This window comes from Acinonyx jubatus, chromosome B4, assembly GCF_027475565.1.
Source record: "Acinonyx jubatus isolate Ajub_Pintada_27869175 chromosome B4, VMU_Ajub_asm_v1.0, whole genome shotgun sequence".
Taxonomy (NCBI): Eukaryota; Metazoa; Chordata; class Mammalia; order Carnivora; family Felidae; genus Acinonyx; species Acinonyx jubatus.
Genome location: NC_069387.1, coordinates 78,772,294 through 78,792,602, shown reverse-complemented (window position 1 = coordinate 78,792,602; position 20,309 = coordinate 78,772,294). Strand labels below are relative to the sequence as shown.

At 54.4% G+C, this 20,309-nt stretch overlaps 1 long non-coding RNA gene across 1 annotated transcript; it reads left to right on the top strand.

The window, feature by feature from the left end:
• Nucleotides 1-6,844: 6,844 nt before the first annotated feature.
• Nucleotides 6,845-19,724, top strand: LOC113593088 (uncharacterized). The gene is made up of 3 exons (XR_003413155.2): nt 6,845-7,428; nt 9,929-12,909; nt 19,197-19,724. It is a non-coding gene; the product is annotated as an uncharacterized LOC113593088 (long non-coding RNA).
• The last annotated feature ends 585 nt before the right edge of the window (nt 19,725-20,309 follow it).

The window sequence follows — 20,309 nt, the reverse complement described above, 5'->3', positions numbered from 1 at the left end:
TTGAATAAATGACCTTTCTCCAAGTCTTTCTCACCGAGGGTGAGATTCAGGTGAAACATGGAGAACTTCCTGACAGTCTGGGAAAAGATACACTTGAGCAAAAGTCAGAAACATGGAAGCAGAGGGTTTGGAAGCCTTCTTAGAAGTCAGGGAAAACAGAGCATCCTTTTCCTGCCTGGTGGGAGGCCCGCAGCAAATAGCTGCGGAAGAAGTAGGCTGGAGTTCGAGTAACCGGGCTTGAGGGAGAACTTGGAGTTGTTTCTTGGAGGGGTGCGGATGGGTGACCCCGAATTGGATGTTCGAAGAGGTTGTCACTGATCAGCGTGGGAAGCTGTGTGTCTGGGCTGGCTTGGGGAACGATGGAAAAGACCTTGGGATGGTAAAGACGGCAGAGCTCTCCCAGCCTTCCCCATAGGGGCACCCGAGGTCTTAAGGGGCAGATATGTACCTTCAGCAATTTGCCAGGGCAGTGGGTGACTGGTGGGCTTCAATGCCCAGGCTGGAGTTGGGAGAACAGATGGTTACAAATGGGTGGGACCTCTACAAGATTTGTTCTGACTCCGAGATCCTAGAAATCCCCAAATTAGGATTCTCAATGGGTTTTAAGAAAGGAAACCAAGGGGGCGCCCGGCTGGTTCAGTCGGTAGAACGTGCACCTCTTGATTTTGGGGTTGTGAGTTCGAGCCCCGCGTTGGGTATAGAGATTACCTAAAAGTAAATAAGTAAACTTAAAAAAAAAAAAAAAGGAAGAAAGCAGCAATGCCTTTAAAGAAAAATTTAAAAATAAATAAAAGGAAGGGAAACAAGGGATGGTGAGCAGAGAGCTGGTGGAAGTACCAGGAATCCTGGCTGCCAGGCCCCTCTGCCAGGGGTGATGGGTATGATGGTGTGGCTGTCATAATTGCTAATCGCTGTTCTGCGGGTCACAGTAATGACCGCCCCACCAGGATTCATTAGTCATAGTCCCCCCATATTTGAGGGTCTCTTGGCTGAGGGAAGGGAGTGGCCTGGACCCCTTTATACCCGAGTCCCAAAGGGGGACAAAATAAAACAGCTGTCCTAGTAATGCAGGTCCCTTCCTTACTTCAGTGAGAAGGTTGGCAGGAGGTGAGGGGCACATGGGCTCCTAATGCCCCCCCGCCCCGCCAAGAGACCCCTCTTCTGAGTGGTGCCCCCATCTCTACTCTGTCTCTCCAGGGCATTTCCCCCTCCTCTCTGAGTTTACATGGGTCTTGGTTGGTTGAACTGTTCTCATCAGCAGTGCCGCCACACCTGTGCCCTACCTGACTCTCACTGCCCTTCTGAGCTCACGGGCTGCTGGATGGTTAGCCCTGGGTGTTCTTTACTACCAACTTGAGATTTGGGGGAAGATGTCAGGTGAGGAGATGCTCACTCTGTTCCAGGTGCGTGTCTGTTTCTAGGAGGGTTGCTTTCATGTGCACACAGGGGTGTAGCACTCTTGCCCGTTCAGGGTGGTTGGGAGAGGGAGGGAGACAGAGGGGCGGGGAGCTGGTGATCCATCATCTCCCCCCACCCCCAAGCAGACCAGGGTGGTTTGTGAAACCAGACTTTCCTGATCTTAGCATCATGCTTACGTGCATACGTGCATACAAGCCAGCCCAGACATACAGCGCGCGCGCACACACACACACACACACACACACCCCACCCACAATAAATGCACACCTAGAGACAGCACACCAGTATTTGCACTGACACCCTTGGTGTCTCGGGTTTTCTTTCAGGCAGTCTGCCATGGAAGCGGCTTCTAGGGTAAATTTCCAAATTAACCTCTTTGCTTGGGTCCCCCTCCTACCCCAGGTGAAAGCTTTTCATGATTCCCTGGTGCCCGTGGGATGAGGCTGACTCCCTAGGCTAGCATTCAAGGCCTTCTCTGATCTGGTCCCAACCTGACCTTCCAGCTTGGTCTCCCATCATCCTCCACCAGGAGTGTCTTCCTAAAGAAATCCATGTCACATACACTTGCATTTCTCTTCCTGCCTGGATCCCCCGGAGGATGTGCCCTCTTCCCGTTCACATCTCTTAGAACTGGGTTAGGCTCCCCTCTTCCAGGAGGACTTTTTGACTGCCTCAGCTGATAGCAACTTCTTTCTTTGTTTGGTTTTTGACATTTGGAGGAGAAGTCTTTCCACAGCTTGGATGAGAGGGCCCCACGTTGCCACTTCTGAGCCTCTCAAGGCAGGGCCTGTATTTGGTCATCTTTATTTTCCCTGTGCCAACTTGGCGCCTGGCCTCTGTGTATGTAAATAGCTGAGAACCTGGCTCCAGGGAATAGCATGGTCTGAACTGGATCAAGTCCCTGCTCTGGCTCTTTCTGGCTGTCTGAGCCCAGGCAAGTGGCTTACCTTCTCTGGTCACCAGTTTCCCAATTGTACCATGAGGAGTTTAGACCTCCATATTCTCAGATTCTGTGTTTTTGCGGTGGTGAGGATGGGGACGAGCATCCTCAGGTAGATGCACAGATAGCCTCCTTCAGCCCAGAGGGTAAGGAGGCTGGGGTGGTAAGTAGCTCGATGGCAATTACACTCAAGGGTCCAGAGACTTCTCACTCTCCAGGAGAAAGCAGATTGGTGTCAGGTCTAGACAGGTGCGTGTGATCCTAGACCACTTCCTTGACCTCTTGCACCACCAGTTTATGTACATGGAAAATAGAATTAATGTTGTAGGCTGCTTTGGGGCATTAGAGAACATTAAGTAGGTGGGAGCTTAATTCATGCACAGTGGAGATAGGGACACAGTTATTTGCGGGTCTGGGTCCCCGTCCCATCTCATTTCTCCCTGTGCGGGCTCCGGTCTGTTTCTTTTCTCCTTGATCATTGCCCAGGAGAACCCATACTCACCTCTCCTCAGGTCAGCCTGAGTGGCTTGGCATCAGGCCTTAGTGGTGTCCCTGGTCCATAGCCTGCTGGCAGGGTCTGGGCTGCAAAACACCCCATTGAGCTTCCAGTTAGCTCCTCTGGTGGACTTTCCTGTGCATATGCTGCTATGAGGGGATCACAGGACTTCCCATCACCCCAGATTCCCATAGTCCCAATTCCCCTGCCCCCCGGGACATCCTGCCCCCAACTCACCCTGACCTCTGGGATCGCTCCCAGCCTGAGACATGTCCCCTTTGCCTCATCACCCTTCCCTGGGAATACTGAGGCTGGAATTGTCCACAGAGACCAGAAAAATTCCTTAGAATGTGAGGAAAGGGGAGGGGTCATCAGTGAGGGGAGACCCCTGTCCTATATTTTGGCCTCTGTCTCCTCTTTGCTCCCATATCACCTTGGGGGGACAGGTTAGGATGAAAGCCCCAGTGTGCACCCCCAAGCCCTTATGCCCCAACCTCCAAAGGACCTTAAAGGCAGGAAATCTTTTTTTGTAGAGAGCTGAAATGTACCTGGAGTATGTTCAGAGTCTGGCTTCCCAGGCCCTACCCCACTCTGTGATCTCCAAGGTCCTTGGGTGCCTCCAGACTTGGGAGCAGCCACCCTGTTTACGGTGTGTGGGGTTATTCCTCTGAATGAGTCTCAGCCCAGGGCTCTTGATGGAAGAAGGGGTGGGCTGCGGGAAAACAGAAGAAGCAAGCCAATTTTGGAAGGAGGTGAGTTGGTGACTTTTCCTCTCTTTCCAACAGTGGGGAGGATCTAGTAAGATCTAGCACTTTCTGCTAGGAAAGAAGGACCCTAGAAAACCAGCAGGGGGATCAGAGCGGAAGCTGAGGGGAGAAGGGTCAGTAGTTTGTGGGGTTCTAGAGTTGCTAGAAGTGCAAAGTAGAGAGGCAGTAACAGAAAATGTCAGTCAGTGGGTGCTTGGCTGGCTCAGTTGGAAGAGCATGCGACTCTTGATTTGGGGGTTGCGAGTTTGAGCCCCACGTTGGGTGTAGAGATGACTAATAAATAAATATCTAAACTTAAAAAGAAGAAAGAAAATGCCAGTCAGGACTCAGCAAGATTTATTTGGTTGTGAATGCAAGTGTCCAAGTATCCAGGTCATTGTGAATAAGTGTGTGAGGCCCTTGAGGCTGGGCTGAGTCACAATGTTTCATTTTTCTGCCCGGGGACAGTCTCCTGCTGTGGGAGGCCCAGAGAGGGAGGAGGGTGGGACAGAGACGCAGCACTTGCCTCTGACGGTGGGCTGTCCCGGTCTGGCTGTCTTTTGCTATTAGTTTCCCAGCCACTCTTGATTTTTAAAAAATTATATGTGTGTATGTGTGTGTGTGTGTGTGTGTGTGTGTGTGTGTATTCTCCACTCTCCTCAGTCTCCCATGCTCCCTCCAACCCCTCTTCCCCCTAAATAGTTATGTGTGAACTTTGACCCCGGGAATCCGCTTGGGGGGAGCATTTTGGGAAAACATGATAGAGCCTCGTAAAGAACTCTGACAGCTTGCAAACAGCCTGCACTAAATTGCCCCTTCAAGTCAAAATTAAAGCAAATGTCTGTTTTATGGCCATGTTTTCTTGGGCTGCAGCTATGGTGGGAGCGCGGGCCGCTCGGAGCTGGGAAGCGTGCGGAAGGTGGAGGGGCTCAGGGTGGCTTGTACCTGGGTTGTGGACTAGCCACTCTGCGTGGAGCCTTCTGGTTCACTCCCTGCATCCCTCCCTCCTCCACCCCTTTTCTGTGCAGTGAGGGTATGAAGACCATCCTATCCGCAGAAAGTCTCTCATCCATCAGGTTCTTCCTCCTCTCCCAGTGTGGTCTGGAGAGTTCTTGCTCTTTCGCTTCCTAGACTGCCAGTGGAAGCCCTGAGATCATTCTGGCCAAGGGCTTGACTTGAGGTCTGGACACCCCCAGTTTCTCCGGTGGGACTCAGGGGTGGCTGCTCAGGCTCCAGACTACCCCCTGCCCTCACACTAGTTTCTCCCCACCTAGTCCACCCTGGTGTATTGGCATTCTGAGTTAGGTTGCTTTGAAAAGAAATTCTAAGGCGATGATGATGATGATGATTGTGGTGGTGGTGGTGGTGGTGGTGGTGGTGGTGGAGGAGGAGGAGGAGGAGGAGGAGGAGGAGGAGGAGAAAGAAACCACTGGTCTATTTTATTCCCTTCATTATTCAAACGAAGAAAGTGAGGCCCAGAGGGGACATGTTGGAGAAGATCCTTGAATTCGGCCAAAGGAAGTCTGATTCTGACCCAAATCAGTTCCCCTCTTCGGGTTTTAGTTTCCTCACCTAGACACATAAGTACCTAAAGATGACAACAATAGCCCGTGTTTATTGACCCCTAGGATGTGAGGTCTTAAGTGTTATGCGTTTTCCATGGGCCATCCCATTTAAGATTCAATAACTTTATGAGCTATAATTATTCCCATGAGAACACTAAGGCAAGGGAGGTTAAATAAGTTGGCTGAGGTCCTTCAGTGGCAAAGGCAGAATTTGAACCTTGGCGGTCCCTCTCCAGGGCCCGGGCACTCAGTCACCACTCGCATGAGGATGGGATCCAGATGGGTCAGCTGGGAAGCGGGGGCTCAGCCCCACTGACCCCTGGGCCAGTGTTCATGCCACTGGGTCAGGCTGTGTACTCAGCCAGGGCAGTGCGGGTCTTAGGTCGTCTGGAGGCTGCTGGGGTCCTCTGTACTCAGGGCTGTGACCATGATACTCAGCACACACCCTGGAGCAGGGAGCTTTGGGCCAGAGCGGGGCTTCCAGAAGGAGACTTGGAAAGGCCGAGAAGAGCTTTTAGGTTTGTCATGAGGGAATCCAGGAAGTGTAAGGGTTCTTGATCAGGGCTGTGACTGTACAATATTATAGAGAAGCCTCTCCCTGCTCCCTCCCCGCCCCCAGGTGGCGTGCCCACTTAGGAAGTCCTCTAGTAGGCGGCTCAGTCCACAAAGCCATGCAGTGACACCCCCTCCCTCACCCAGTGTGTCCCTTCCATCCTGGTTATTCCAGCTTCTTCTCAGAGGCTTTACTGCTAGAACTAGATGTTGGATGTGGCTTCCTCCTCAGAAGACAATTTATGGCGACATGTCGGAGACTCTGTTTTAATGAAGTTGCAAAAGTAGGTTAATGGGCTGTGGGTGTTTTTCATTCCCTTCCCCCTGCCCCTTCTCCACCCCTGGGCAGATGAATGATGCCTCTCCCAGCACGACTCAGAGTCGGGCTGAGGATCTTGGGCCTGGACGTGTATGCTCACATATCTCTTCCTTGGCCTCCACTGGAGCCCTCAGTACCCTCCTCCCTGCTGCTGGCAAGGTGCTCAGCACATCTAGCTCCCATCCCTCCTGCTGTAACTACGGCCTGAAGATGCTCCAAAGTCTGCCCAGCGGGAAAGAGCATGGCATATTTGAGAGGCAGGAACCAGGGCAAGGGCTGGGGCAGGGCTTGGGAACCTGGGGAAGAAGGCAGTCAGAATTATGGCTAATGGACTTCTTTTGGATGAGAGAGGCCTGGAGATGGGAGCTTGGCTGGCATGGACCTGGGGAATTCTGCAAGCTGATGCTGATATTTTGGGAGAGGAGCTGAGTTTCTGAGGACCTCTCCCATTGTTGTTCCTCCTTCTCTAATTCATTTCTGTGTCTCCTAGGGCCATGCCTGATACATGGCTGCCCCTGCAAATAGTCGCCGAGTGAATGATGGACACAAGAGTGAGTGGGCCTTTTTTCCCGGTCCCCAGTCTCTGGGGCTGGAACTCATCCCCATTCTTGCTCCCTTCCCACCTGTCTTCCCAGTGCTTGCCCCACACTGCCACCTCTGAGGACATTTTCCATGACTAAACTGCAAGAGTAATTCTCCATTTATTTGTCTGGGTCCAACATGAGGGTCTGTCATCCTGGAAGAGTTGGGTCTCCAGGGGGAAGGGTCTATCTCTTTCCCTCCAGATTCTCCCCTAAGTGATCCCCACGTAGGGCTCTAAGATTGGGGTTGGGGCCCAGAGCCTGGTTGTACTTGAAGGCACACATCCAGGAGGACCATCCTGCTGTCTAGGCCCCTCTCTCCAGTCCTTCCTCCCTATAGAAAGCCAAGAGCACTCATAGTCTCTGGCCTGTAGTCACTTCCAGGGGAGAAGGACCCTTCTCCACTCCCAGCCCCCTCCTGTCAACAAATGAGGTTATTGGTCAGGGTTTGGGAATACCAGGATGGGGTACAGCAGGCCTCACTTCCCTGCAACGTCAGACCATCCCCCTTTTCTGGGAGCCTGGACCTCCTCTGTCCTCTCCACCCTTTGGCTTTCTTTTATAGACTTAGCTCTCTCCCCTCCCTGGGCCTGGGAAGGATCACAGGTTTGTGGCCCTTTAGACTAATGTTGTAGACATCCTGAGAAGCTCTACCATGATGCCCAGAAAGGCCCACCATAATCCCCAGGCCAATTCTTTTTTTCTTTTTCTTTTTTTCCCGACCCGGATAGGACATTCTTCTCGAAGACTCCAAAGACCTCACTGGACCTTGCTCCATACTCAGTTTTGCTGTGGCAGAGGGAAGGGCAGGTGCACAGGGCTGGATGTGGGTTGAGGGGAGCTTGGAGGGTGTCAGGGTCTGGTAGAGGGGCCCAGTTGTCTGCCACCTTGTCACAATCTCTGAGGAGCTCAAGCAAGAGACCTAGAGGGTAGACCTTGGGAGGCCTGAATTGCTGGGGTCCAGTTTTAATCAGGGATGGGAAAGCAGACTGAGGGTGTGACTTTTCTTTCACTCAGTTCCAGCCGAAGGCCTCCCCTCACCCGAGATGCTAGGGAAGGGGTCTGGGGGGCCAGGGAAACCCAGAAGCCATGGTAGTTTATGCCTGATGTGGGAATCCTAGGACTTCTGTGGAAGTTTCCACTGAACAAGAGGTGACGGGCCTGCTGGGTTCCCAGGACCATGGGAGCCATATACTGTATGTAGTAGAGACATCCGCTGATGTCTCTGGTTGGGCAGATCTGGTTGGGTCTGAGTGGGGAAGAGGGTTGGAGGGTTGGGAGGGAAGACACCCAGGCTCGTTCCCCTAGTGCACGAGAGGAGAGTAACACCCGGGAGCTGACTTAGCACTAGCTGGAAGAGGTTGTTCAGAGCAGGGAGAAACAGAGGGAAGAGAAACCAAGGGCTTCCCATCGGGAAGGCCTCATGGAATGGGGAGAGTGGGCACAGGACTGGAAAGGAAGGGAGGGGTGGAGTGGTGGGCTCTCACAGGAGGCGAGGGAGGGGGGGCGGGTGTGCCCCCCTTGAAGGTCGGGAGGCGGGTGTCCTGGCCAGGCGGGGTTCCACCTGCAGAGTGGCTGGAGTTTGGAATCTCTGTGTGTCAGAAGTTGCCGAAAACACAAGTGTAAACGTGGAGTTGGGAGGCTTGGCGACTCCAGGCCCTCCATCTTGAGCAATTCACACCCACTTCTAGTGTCTTCTTCCTCTAAGCGTGGAGGGTAAGAACATCAAGCATTCTTGAGTGTTACAAAAGCTTCTCTGGTGGGTGAGAAGACTGCTGGGCAGGGTGGGGTGGGGGGGTAGGCTGTTTGGGCCTCGATTTAGTGGATTTCAGCAGGTGTCAGGCCTCCGTTGTATGTGAGAGGGCAAACTCGGATGGGGGCCAGGACAGCACTCCGGCCCAGTTCTGCCCCTAGCTGGCCCCTCCTACAGCCCTGCTTCCCTACTTGCCAGACCAGGAGAGTTGCTCTGGCTGACTTCTAAAGGCTCCTCCCTCCATCTGAGACTTGTTTAATAATGTTCAAAGTCCTTGAAAGTATCAGTTGAGGTCATGGATGCAGAGAAGCTTTGCCAAAATAGAAAGCATGCTCTCAATGTGAAGGTTTGAGGGGCAGTTGGGGGCGGCTATGGGCTGCCATCCATCTGGACTGGGACCCCTAGAAGGGAAATGCGGGTAGCCTGGCTCAGGTTTGTGCCCGCACCATTCCCTTCCCGCTTCCCAACCCAGCTCCAGGCTCTGGGGACCAAGCCCTGCTCAGGATGGGGGTGGGGCTCCCTGGGGCAGGGGCAGAGGGGGTGGGAGCCTCCCTTCCAAGTGGCTCCGAGCTGGAGCACAGCAATTACGCAGGAGGATTTATGTCCCTTTGCCTTTAATCGGAAACTCCGTGTCAAGAAGAAAAATTTGCACTGTCCTCCGGCCCGGCTTCCTGCTTTATCATTATTATTGGAGGAAGGTTGATTTGGAAACTTAAAGAAAAGTGGGGTTGGGGGTGGGAGCCACCAGGGAAGGGGAGTTGGGGGGCAGAAGGGTGGCCTTACTACTGTTGTCCTGGTTTGTCACTGGAGGGGGACAAAGGGCAGGTCAGGGGCTGAGGGTCCTAGAGCGCAGGTGAGAAGAGACCAGAGGGACGCTAGGGGAAGGGTAGGGACCGGGGGCCATGGAAGGAAGGGGCACCCAGGAGCTGGAGGGACACCACGAGGGAGGGAAGGGGTGGGAGACCACAAGGGACAAGCAAGGGTTGAAGAGACTTGGAGAGAGAGGAAGAGAACCAGGGCTCCTAGTGGAGGAAAGGGGCAGCTCCATGTGGAGGGAGATGGGGGAGGGGGACAGTCAGGGGCTGTCAGGGGGATGCTGTGGGAGAGGGACAGCATGGGGTCTCCAGAAAGGCCACAGGGTGGGGGAAAGGAGGGCTGGGGGGTAATCAGAAGGGATAGCCAGGGGCTGGGGGGTTGGTCCAGGGGCTCTGGGACTATGGCTGTCAGGGGTCTATACCTGCTGACCTACCCCCACGAAGGCCATTCTCCCCTGGCCCACGCAAGACCCGTGTCTCCTGGCCTCCTGGGTGGAGGGCACTGGCCTCCCACAAAGCCCTAGGTTTCCCTTTCTCCTTCAGGAGCTGTTTCTCTGGATGGTGGGTGTAGTGAGTGGTTATATGCTGAGGGAACCCCTTGGCTCCGGACCCTGCACGTATTGCAGCAGAAGTGTCTGAGGGAGAGGCCTGCGCTCTGGGGAAGGGGAGGGAGCAGGAGAGAAGCCATCTGTCCTGGTGTCCCCCTGCCTCTTTGATGGAAGCCCCCCTGGTGTCTTACCAGCTACCCCTCCTGTGCCCGCGATGTCATGCTGATGTGTGGAACGGGCACCGGCTCTGGCATCGGTCCCCGGCACTGACTACCTGCGTGCACCTCTGTGAACCTCAGGTTTCGTGTCTGCAGTGCGGTGACAGTCGTATCTCCATGGCAGGGTGTTGTCAGGATGAGAGATAATTAGGTAAGGGATCCAGCGTGTAGTAGGCCTTCAGAAGACACCATGCCCTTCTGGGGGTCAGGTCCAATATATGCAGCCTCTTTTGTTTACAAAGTACTGATTAATGCGGGCTCTATGCCTTTCCTTATCTGATCCCTCGTGACAACTCACCGAGGGAGCTGGGTAGGTGTCCTTATCCTCACTGATGACGGGAACCATGGTGCGGAGCCCCCCACGTGACTTGCCTAAAGCCACACACACGTCACTGGGCCAGCCAGCTGAGAGAGCCCCATAACACCTCCTAAGGAGCTTGGAGAGCAACCCCTGGGCCTCCTTCCTCCATTCTTCCCCCGAGGGTCCCACACGCAGCCCCTCACCCCTGGGGTCTGGGGGGACTTTGGGATGATGGCTCAGCTTCCGATCCTCCTGCAGCCCGGGCCATGCCCGCACTCATGTACCTCCTCCCTGGCTCAACTAAGAGGTTTTATAGCCGTTTACGAGCAATTTCTGTCCATATATCACCGGAGATATATAGCCAGGCAAATATTAGGGACCCAGGCGGAGGTTTTAAGAGGCAGGTCTTACTGCTGCTGAAAGGAGGCGTGATCGACAGCCCGCAGACACCCACCTCCCTCTTGCTCGTGGCCGGGCGGTGGCAGCATGGACTGGGCTTCAGCCTGGAGAACTGTCTGCGGAGCTGGAGTGTCATGCGGGTGCCCCGGGGGTGTCTGGTGGCCATCCAAGGCTGGGCTCTGTTCTTCAGAGAGCCCTGCGAGGAGGGGGCGTGGGGGGGGGCGGTGGTGTGAAGGAGGCTAAAGATCACAACACAGACTGGCTCGACAGGACCCCCTCTCCACACCCAAGCAGGGAGACACTGAGTTCCAGCGGGTTCGATGCGCAGAAACAGGCGGAAGTGAGATACCAGGGAAGTACTGCCTCCCGAAGGGCCATGGGAAGAGACAGCCACACTGCTTTTTTGATGGAGGTCTTTAAAAATGGTCTGAATGAGGAAACCCCTGGCCGGCGGGCAGAGGGCTGGACGCGTCCTCTCACACTCTTGGGCCCCAGCCCTGGGGACACTGGAAGAAGGTCTGTAGAGGAGGTCAGCCTTGACCTCCTCCACTGCTCTGGCCCCAGCCTGGCCCCTGTGCCCCCTGCCCTGTGTGGACTGCTCACCCTGCCTTGGGTGAGCGCAGAGGGGCGAGGAGAGCCTTCTTGGCTTGCGGCATATGGTGAGAAGATGTCCCGGGGAATCCTCGCTCCTGATTTAAGCGGCTCCGACAGCTTTATGGCGCCTCCTCGAGTGAGCCCCCAACGTTGGCCGTTTAACTTTTTTAGCGTCGTTTAACGCTTAGGCTCCGGCGGACAGGCAGGCCCCTCGGCCCCAGAGGCAGCAGTACTAAATCAGGACACTCTGAGGCCCCGATAAATAATTTTTACAGGGCACGCAGCCCATAGATCACCAGTGGGGGTGGGGGGAGAGTGGCTGTGATATTTCAAACAATTGTCATATATGACTACCCCGTGCTCTGATCCAGGTCGTCCACATGGCAGCCGGCTTCATAACCACAGTCAGCTCCAGGGCCCTCTGCATGGGGCATGGGAGGAACAGTGGAGACACAGTTCTCTGGTGGCCCCACAGCCAACAGATGACCCATTGCCTGCCCTTGTCTACTGACGTGGTGCCCCAATCCAAGCTTCCTCTGGCACTGGGATAATGGGGTTGCTGAGAGCAGGGTGGGCGAGAGGAAGAGAAAGAACTTTGTGTAGTCAAAAGGTCACTTTCGGACCACCTTCCTGGTCCCCAGACAACTCCAAGCCTGAGTGCTCCAAGGGACCTGGTGCCGGGACTGCGGCCAGAGGGAGGACAGACCAGAGGGCTGGAGTGCACAGGACCTGTGGTCAGCTCCCTGCCATTCGCACCTCTAGGGAAAGGGGCAGGGCGGCAGGGGGTCAGAGGAGAGGGGAGTGTGGAAGGACAAAGACTGGAACAGCGCAGGGAGAAGGGAGGGAGGAGGACAGAAGAGCAAAGATGGAAAGGAGAGAGAGAGAGAGAGAGAGAGAAGGGGAGATGGACAGGGACTCACCCACAGGGGACACTGCAACAGACGGGGTCTTTTCCTAAAGCCCGGTGCCAAGCTGGAGAGACATGGTATGGACAGACCCGGGGCTGCAGCATCTGTGCCCTCTGAGGGCGCCCTCCAATTGGCTCCAGGCCCACGTTACTCTGCACCAGCTCCGCACTGCCCCCACCCTTGCCCCTCCCTTCAGTGCCCTTGCCCCGTCCCCTCATCTGTAAGATCCTGGGATTTGCGGGGACACTTAATCCATATGGAGCTGATTCATTCCCATCTAAATCATCTCCATCAGCTTCCCTAAGAGCCCTCTGATGTGCCAGCCGCCATTCCTCTCCCCCAGCGGTGGCGGGCTGGGGGCTGCCAGTAAACAAACCTCAGCGGCCATCCATCAGTCCAGCGGAGACCATTCGTCTCTCCAGCCCTGCTCCCCCTCCCCGCTCCTCCAGTCCCTCCATCCGTTTGTCTGTCCCTCTTCTCAACATCCCTCTCCTAGAACCTCCACGTCTCTGCCTCGTCCAGGGTAGGATCTTGAGGGGTCATGTCAGCTGCCCCCCCGTCTTCACGAAGACAGGAAACTTACCCCACCCCTGGCTCAGCAACATGGAGGTTCACCGCCTTCCGAGAAGAGAGGCCTCCAAGTCTGATGATACTGCTACATGGCATGGACAACCCATACGCAGGGACGTTCTTTCCTCTGTCTAGCTTGTCCGTCTGAGATCCACGTAGGATCATGTGTCTGAGCAGGAGCGAAGGTAAGGTGATGGGGGTTTTGTATGAGCACGGGAATCTCCGGTATCTGTAACATGCTCCCCCGTGGGTTAGTGTGGTATATGAAACGCAAGACCAGCGAAATGGCCCTCCTTTGCCCCATCCACCCCAGCGGAGTCCACCCAAGCACACAGTGGGTGCCCCGTGCCGATGGCTTGCTGGCCATAATCTTGTTTATGAGCTCCAGTGAGTCTAATGGCCTTCCGTGCATCCCAGAGAGGTGTCCCGTGGAATGACCCAGTGGGTCTGATTGTGGCCCTCTAGCCTAGCAGGGTTTGCAGGGAACACTAAGGAAACGTCTCTCACTTCTGCCCTCCTACCCAAACTTCTTAGCCCAGTCCTGGGGGGCCAGCTTGCGTGAACAACTCTGTATTGGCAATAACGGGGCTGGTGAGGAGGAGGACGAGCGGCAGGTGGGATGGAGCCTTCCATAGCACCGAGGTGGAATCCTCGCGTTTGGGGGGGAAGCCCTCATGTTTACATGCATGAGTGAGAGATCAGGAGGCGTTCCTTCCCATGATGGCCCTTCCCCTGTCAGGTTCTTCAGGTCATTCTGGGAGTGATGATTCTGGGAAAGGGCCAGGGGCCCACTAGCCCCTCAGGAGAAGATGGGGTCTGATTCCTCTGGTCCCATCTCAGTTTCTCCATCCACAGCACCAGTGAGGGTTGGGGACAAGTCTACCTCTAGAGTAGGGAGTCTGGGTCAGACTCTGGTAAGCCTGCAGGGGGGATGATTTGGGCATGAGTGAAAGGGTTTAGGGAGGGAGAAGTCACAGGGGAGGGGATGAGCCTCACTTAGATTCCACAGTAATGAGGAGCAGGAGAGGCAGAGGAGAGGAGGTGGGGAAGAAGCGTCTTCAGATGCCCTAGGCAGAACTGGTGGCCCACACTGCCATTCCCTCTGAGAGACCCAGGACACTTGGTTGAGCGTCTAATCACCCCCCCTCCCTGGCCCAGATCAGACCAGACCAAGTAGAGAATCCCACTGCATGAGCTCTCCTAGCCCATGATTTCCCAGCACCTCTTCCCCTTGTCACTGGTCCCCTCAGGGAGCCGCTATGAGTGCACACAGAACATGTGGGGCTCTTCCAGCTGCTATCCAGCTGTGAGGACCCCTGAGCATGCCCCTGCCACCTCCCAGTGGGAGAGAAGACTCTAATTCTAGTCCGAAAGCTGAGAAGGGTAGCGGGGAAGAGGGGCTGGAGGAGGCCATGGGGAAGCTAACCATGTACCCCAGTTGTGTGGACATATGTGTGGGAGGGGAGGGGCTTGCAGGTGTCGAGGCCCAGCCTAAGAAGGATGGAGTGTTTCCTAGTTCTCTGAGCTAGAGACATATGGGGTATATAACACCAAGAAAATGAAAATTATTGCCTAAGAGAGAGAGAGAGGGTGTGGGGGAACAAGAAAAAATCCAAGCCAGGGAGACCAATGCCATTCACCCCCCCCCCCCCCCCCGTCACCAGTCACCATCATGACCTGACTCTCTGTGCTTGACGAGGTCAAAGTCTGAGGGAAGGGGGAGCTTGAGAACTGACCCTCAGGGCCTCCCGGAGGGGGGAAGCTAATCCCCCAAATGTGCATTTCCCTGCTGTTACACAGAGCGGGGGAGCTGGGAACAGCGCTCAAATTCTCCAGGTGGGACAGCTGCTGGGGCTTTTCCGCTTTCCTTCCCTGTGCCCTCCCTTTTCTCTGGGCTGTTGGGGGAACCAGCGAGCTCTTCTCCCACTGGCCTGTCTCCCTCGGGTCTCCCCAGGACTGGGCCCTCCTTGTCCTCTCAATGGGTTCCACCCTGTCTTGTCTCCCCCAGACCTCTTCGTGCAAAAAGCTTCCCATATTTTGTCGCTCCCCACACAATCCCCTCCTTTGAAAATAGTCCACTTACCCAAACTTGTGGCCAAAGGGGGTCCTTTAGGATCCACTTGTAGGCTGGTGCCTTCGTCCAGCAGGGCCTGGAGTTTCGTTCGTCTGTCCAGCCTCCTTCGCGCAACATCCATGTGCCCGATGTGGGCCATGACCTCTACGACGCAGACAAGGATTCTAGAAGCGTTTCTGTGCTCACGGGCACAGCTCCAGGAGCAGCCTGACTTTTAATGGAGTTGGCAGCCCTTGTCCTGATTCCAGGAGAGAGAAGTGTCTAGAAGGATGCCAGTGGGCTTGGGTGTGACTGATGCCGTTTCCTTAGGGGAGGCCACCTCCTGTGGGGTCACCCTGTGATAGTGGTGACTGAGGCTGGACAGCAGGAGGAACTTCTAAAGACTCAAAGTTGAAGGAAAGATTTCCAGGTTTCAGTGAAGCTTTTGGGAAAGGACGATGTTAACCTTTTCAGGCTCTGTGGGAGCAGAGGGGTCTGTGTGTCTGGAAGGGTTTACTTCGACCCAGGTAGGACCGACCCCAAAGAGGGATGGCCACTTCCTCTTTCCAGAACCCTGACTCATCCACACTCAGGGCAATCCCACTCACAGTTTCTTAGATGATTGTTTGTTCCTTGGCCAGAAATCTGGTTCTTGAACTCTGTCTCCTATTCTTTTCATTATCTGGGAACAAACCATCTTTGGGAACCAAATGTAGCTTCAACTTATGGAGCCAAAAGAACAGAGAGGCAGAGTCATTTCTAGACAGTGACACTGCAAACCTACAAGGAGCTAAGAATGTCCCCTTATGGGAATGCCATCTTCTCTTTTTTGCATGGGAAGGGAAAGGATGTGACCCTGGGGGGAAAGGGCACTGTTGGTGAGAGCAGAGAGTGATACCAGCTAAAGAACACCCCGCCCCCGACCTCCGCCCAGCCAGCCCGGATCCAAATGTGCACATGATGGAAATGTCTTCACAGCCAAGGGCCCCTCCTTCCCAAGGAGAAAATCCCACAAGTGGGGAACATCTGGATCAAACCACAGCCATGAAAGCACAACATCAAACGAGGGTTTCCCAGCGACCCTCCCCGCAGGCCCTGCTCCAAGAGAAATTGCAGATCTTCCTGCTTGAAGCTTTTAAGTGTCACAGAACCCCCTCAAGTTTGGGATCACTCCTTATTCACTGGAGACAGATGTCCCTGAGTGAGCATGGTTGGGTTTGATTACCCCCAGCGGGAGAGGGTGTGTGTGACCTGATCCTGGCCGTGTTGGGGGGTAGCCCGGGATTTAAAGCCGTGATGAGGGGCTCCAGCAGTTCAGGCTGGGGGCTGGGGAGAGACAGGGGACAGGTGGGCCTTTTAAAACGTGCCTACATCAAAGGTTTGAGTAGGCTCCCTTCCCAGCGTCGGCGCCTGCAGGGCAAGAAAAGTGCTGATTTCACCACATAACTGCACGTAGGATGGATCTCAGTCTGAGAACTTCTGGGGAATGTGGAGAGGGGAGGGAGGGTGCTCCCGAGAGGGGAGGAGAGGCCAAAGGGGGTTTCTCATTTCCAAAATAGCCTGCCTAGGCCAAGGGAAATGGGACCAGAGTCTGCCTCCTTCCTACTCAGCCCCTGCAGAGGGAGATCAGGAGGGAGGGGTGCGTTCTTCCAAGAGGGAGATCAGGAGGGAGGGGTGCGTTCTTCCAAGGTGGGGAGGCTGGAGCAGCCGCAGCAGTGGGAGGTGGGCCCGGGATCACAGATGGAGGTCCAGGCGGAAGCAGGGCCATCTTCCCCAAAGGTGTGAAGGAGGAAGGACCGCAGACCATGTAATTCTAGGAGACAGTAGGCTCTTCCCTCTCTATCGCCCAGGGTCCTTCCAGACCCAGGAATCAGAGGGCACCCGGCCATCATGTTGGCAGCGTGGGATGGACTGCGAGGCAGACGGGTTGCGGGGGAGCACCCCAGGGCCGGAATCCCAGTTCAGATTTGAGTAATCTGCCCAGAGGATGTGTGAGAGAGTGTGCTGGCACGTGGGCACCCCACTGTGATCTTGGTTTAAGAAGCCAATGGTTTATTCTTATGGTGGGAGGTGACCTTCAGTTGGGAGGGGTAAGGAGAAGAAGGGGTACCATTTGCTTCGTTATATTAGCCACCCCCCCCCCATTTCAGGATGCCTTCCCCTCCTCTTTCCTCTCAGAGGGTTAGAAGTGTGTGTGGTGATCTGATGATGCCAGGTGTACCCATAGTGTTGGTCCCACACTGCTTTATAAAGGTCTATTTACAGTTTCCTTTCCCATCTGGGCTGAGAGCACCTTGAAGGCACAAACCCCCTTACTCTTCCTGTGTTCCTAGCGCCTGGTGCAGTGCCTGGCAGAGAGCGGGTGCTCAGTGATGTTTCCCTGTTTTCCCACAGCCATTGTTGGGAAAACAAAGGACCCCCACATGATGATTCTTCAGCATCCTGGAAGCCTCTGAGGGGATCCTAGCTCCTGGCCTACCTCCTCGGGGAGGATTCTCGCTGACAGCTCTTTCTCCCACCTCTGAAATTTATTATCCATAAAGTTCACCTTCATAGTCAGGTTTATTTTATTCTTATTTTTTAAAGTTTATTTATTTATTTAGTTTTGAGAGAGAGACAGACAGACAGACAGACGCAGAGAGAGACGGAGAATCCCAAGCAGGCTCCGCCCTGTCGGCATGGAGCCCAACTTGGGGCTCAAACTCATGAACCCTGAGATCGTGACCTGAGCCGAAATCAAGACTCCGATGCTTAACCTACTGGGCCACCCAGGCACCCCTATTTTATTTTTTAAAATCTGGGATGGATCTGTCTCTTTTTTGTCACATACGACCCAATGCTCTTTGGGACCAGGCTCTTTGCCCCTACTCTTTCTATGGCCCTCTGTGCCAGGAGGAAGAAGTTCAGTCAAGGTCGGTTAGCTATTGACTGGCTGACCCTCTCCTCTGAATGCCGGTGTCTCAGTCTTTGATGTTGTAGCTCATCGGGGGCTCTGATGGCTGAGCCTCTGTGAGCTGCTGAGGTGGGGATGTCTTGGCCTGATGGGGTGGATAGGACACATGAAGGAGCCCTTGTCCCAGTCAGGGGAGGACACAGGGGCCTGAATGACCACAGGCTGAGAGAATGCTTGAGGGGGATGTCGTGGAAATGACAAAGGTCAGTAGGTTTTATTCCGAAAGACTCTTTGGGAGTGGAGAGAATGAATGCCCAGAAGGGTGGGTGAGGCAGAGCGTGAAGGAGGGTATCCAGGTGGGTTAGGCTTGCAGAGGGTGCGGAGGCTAAAGCAGCTTTGCCTGCTGGTGAAGGCCCACTTGTGAGCCTGGCAGCCTTATGTCTGGGAGGGACGGCGCAACGGTCAACATTCCTCTAGACCGTGAGGATTGCACCCACCCCCTCCATTACCTGCTCACACCCCTCCCCAGGCTGGAGCCCAGACGGGATCTCATGTCTCCCGGTGATTTCTAGGCCCAGCCTCACCTGTACTCAGGCGACTTCGCCGCCAAGTTCGGGTCAGGCCAGCTTTGCTCCATACCCTCGAGCGAGCCCCTCCCAGGGGACGGAGCTGCCTTTGAAGTCGATGGAGAGAAGATTGGTGAGCTGTGTGCCGAGCCTAGATCTCTCAGCATCGGTGAGGCAGGGAGGGTCTCCCCTTTGAGTCCTTTCTCCGGGGGGGTTGAGGTGTTGACACATTAGCTGTCAAGAGGTAGGTGTTTCACCCTTGAATGCTGTGTGAGGCTGCCTGAGTCCCATGCTTCTCTGGGCTGCAGGGTGGCTGCCCTGCTCAGCTCCAGGAACCCGCATTCACTGCACTCCTGGAGCACAACTCTAGGTGGTGCCATTCACATAGGATTCAGGATGCACGGACGGTGCCCTCCCCGCCCCACCCCCCATGCCCCAAATTGTGTGATGGTGGGCCACGGTCATGTCCTTCTGAGGTCAAGGTTCTGTTTACCAGCTCAAGCTGGTCAACCTGAGGACTAGGGATATTCAAGTGAGGCTTTGCCCAGAGCCCCGTGTCTGGAATGATCTCTGAAGTTAAGTCCTCCTGGGAAGTGGGCACCAGGAAACCAGAGCTTCTCCTGGAACAATAGGGCCTCGGAGGAGCGTGCAGTCTTCGACTAGGTAGCAGGGCGTAGAAATGACAAATTCCATCCACCAGGGAAGGAAATGGCCAGATATGCCCGGATTGAGGAGGATAGCCCATATGCAAGCACCCGGTGCGGCCCGGCACTCAGTAGGTGTGGGGCGGGTCGGCACCAGTGTCTGTGCTCCAGTCTCTAGGTCTGGGGCTCCGGGAAGCAGGAAGACCTATAGCCACCACCTCCAGGCTCGCGCGTGGGAGCCTGCTGAAATCTGAAATGGGATCCTGACCCAGATGGGGCTCAGGAATTTGTTTCCTTTTCTTTTTCTCCTTCTTAGGGAAGGCTTAGTTCACTGTTTAGGATGAAAAATAACAACCAGATGAACGAAGTCAGGATCATCAGGAATGATAAATAATACACTCCAGATGTGGCTCCAGACAACAGCCTTGGAAAGAGCGCACCGACTCTATAGTCACCTTGCGCGGGAGAGCCCCTTAGCGCAACAAGGGGCAATGACACAAGTGTTGGTAACTCCTCTTTGGAGTTTGTCTTCAGGGTGGGAGACTCCGTTTTTTGGATGTCCTTATTGGCGACAAACCTTAACTTGTGCTTTTTGGGGATCCGTCAAAAATTAATTTATAGTTAATAATGGTCATCTTGAATATTTTGTAGAATGGCTATAAAGTCCATCTCCAAAAAAATTTTTTAATGTTTATTTTTGAGAGAGAGAGACAGAGACAGAGCGCAAGTGGGAGACAGGCAGAGAGAGAGGGAGACACAGAATCGGAAGCCAGCTCCAGGCTCCAAGCTGTCAGCACAGAGCTCAACACAGGGCGCAAACTCATGAACTGGGGCTCGAACTCATGAACCGTGAGATCATGACCTGAGTGGAAGACAGATGCTCAACTGACTGAGCCACCCAGGTACTCCCGTCTTAAAAAGAGGGCAGGGGGTGCCTGGGTGGCTCAGTCAGTTGAGCATCCGACTTCGGCTCAGGTCATAATCTCATGGTGGATGGGTTCAAGCCCTGCGTTGGGCTCTGTGCTGACAGCTCAGAGCCTGGAGCCTGCTTCGGATTCTGTGTCTCCCTCTCTCTCTGCCCCTCCCCTGCTGACGCTCTGTCTCTCTCTCTCTCTCTCTCTCTCTCAAAAATAAATAAACACGAGAAAAAGAGACTTCGCAGAAGTGTTTTAATCAATAGAGGTACATGTGGAATAAGTATATGTCCTTCTGAGAACCTTTTGTTTGTTCTCCTGTGTTTGTTTAAAAAGCTAATCACAGATATATATCCCATATTGTATTCTATATAATAAAATAATGTAGTATGATGTGGAAGGCTGTATTTTAACCACTTCCTCCTTCTCTTCCTGTTACAAATTAATGCCTCTGATGATGTAGAACGCATTTGCTTTTGCCAAGGAAGGGAGGGAACAGAAGCATCAGGCAGACC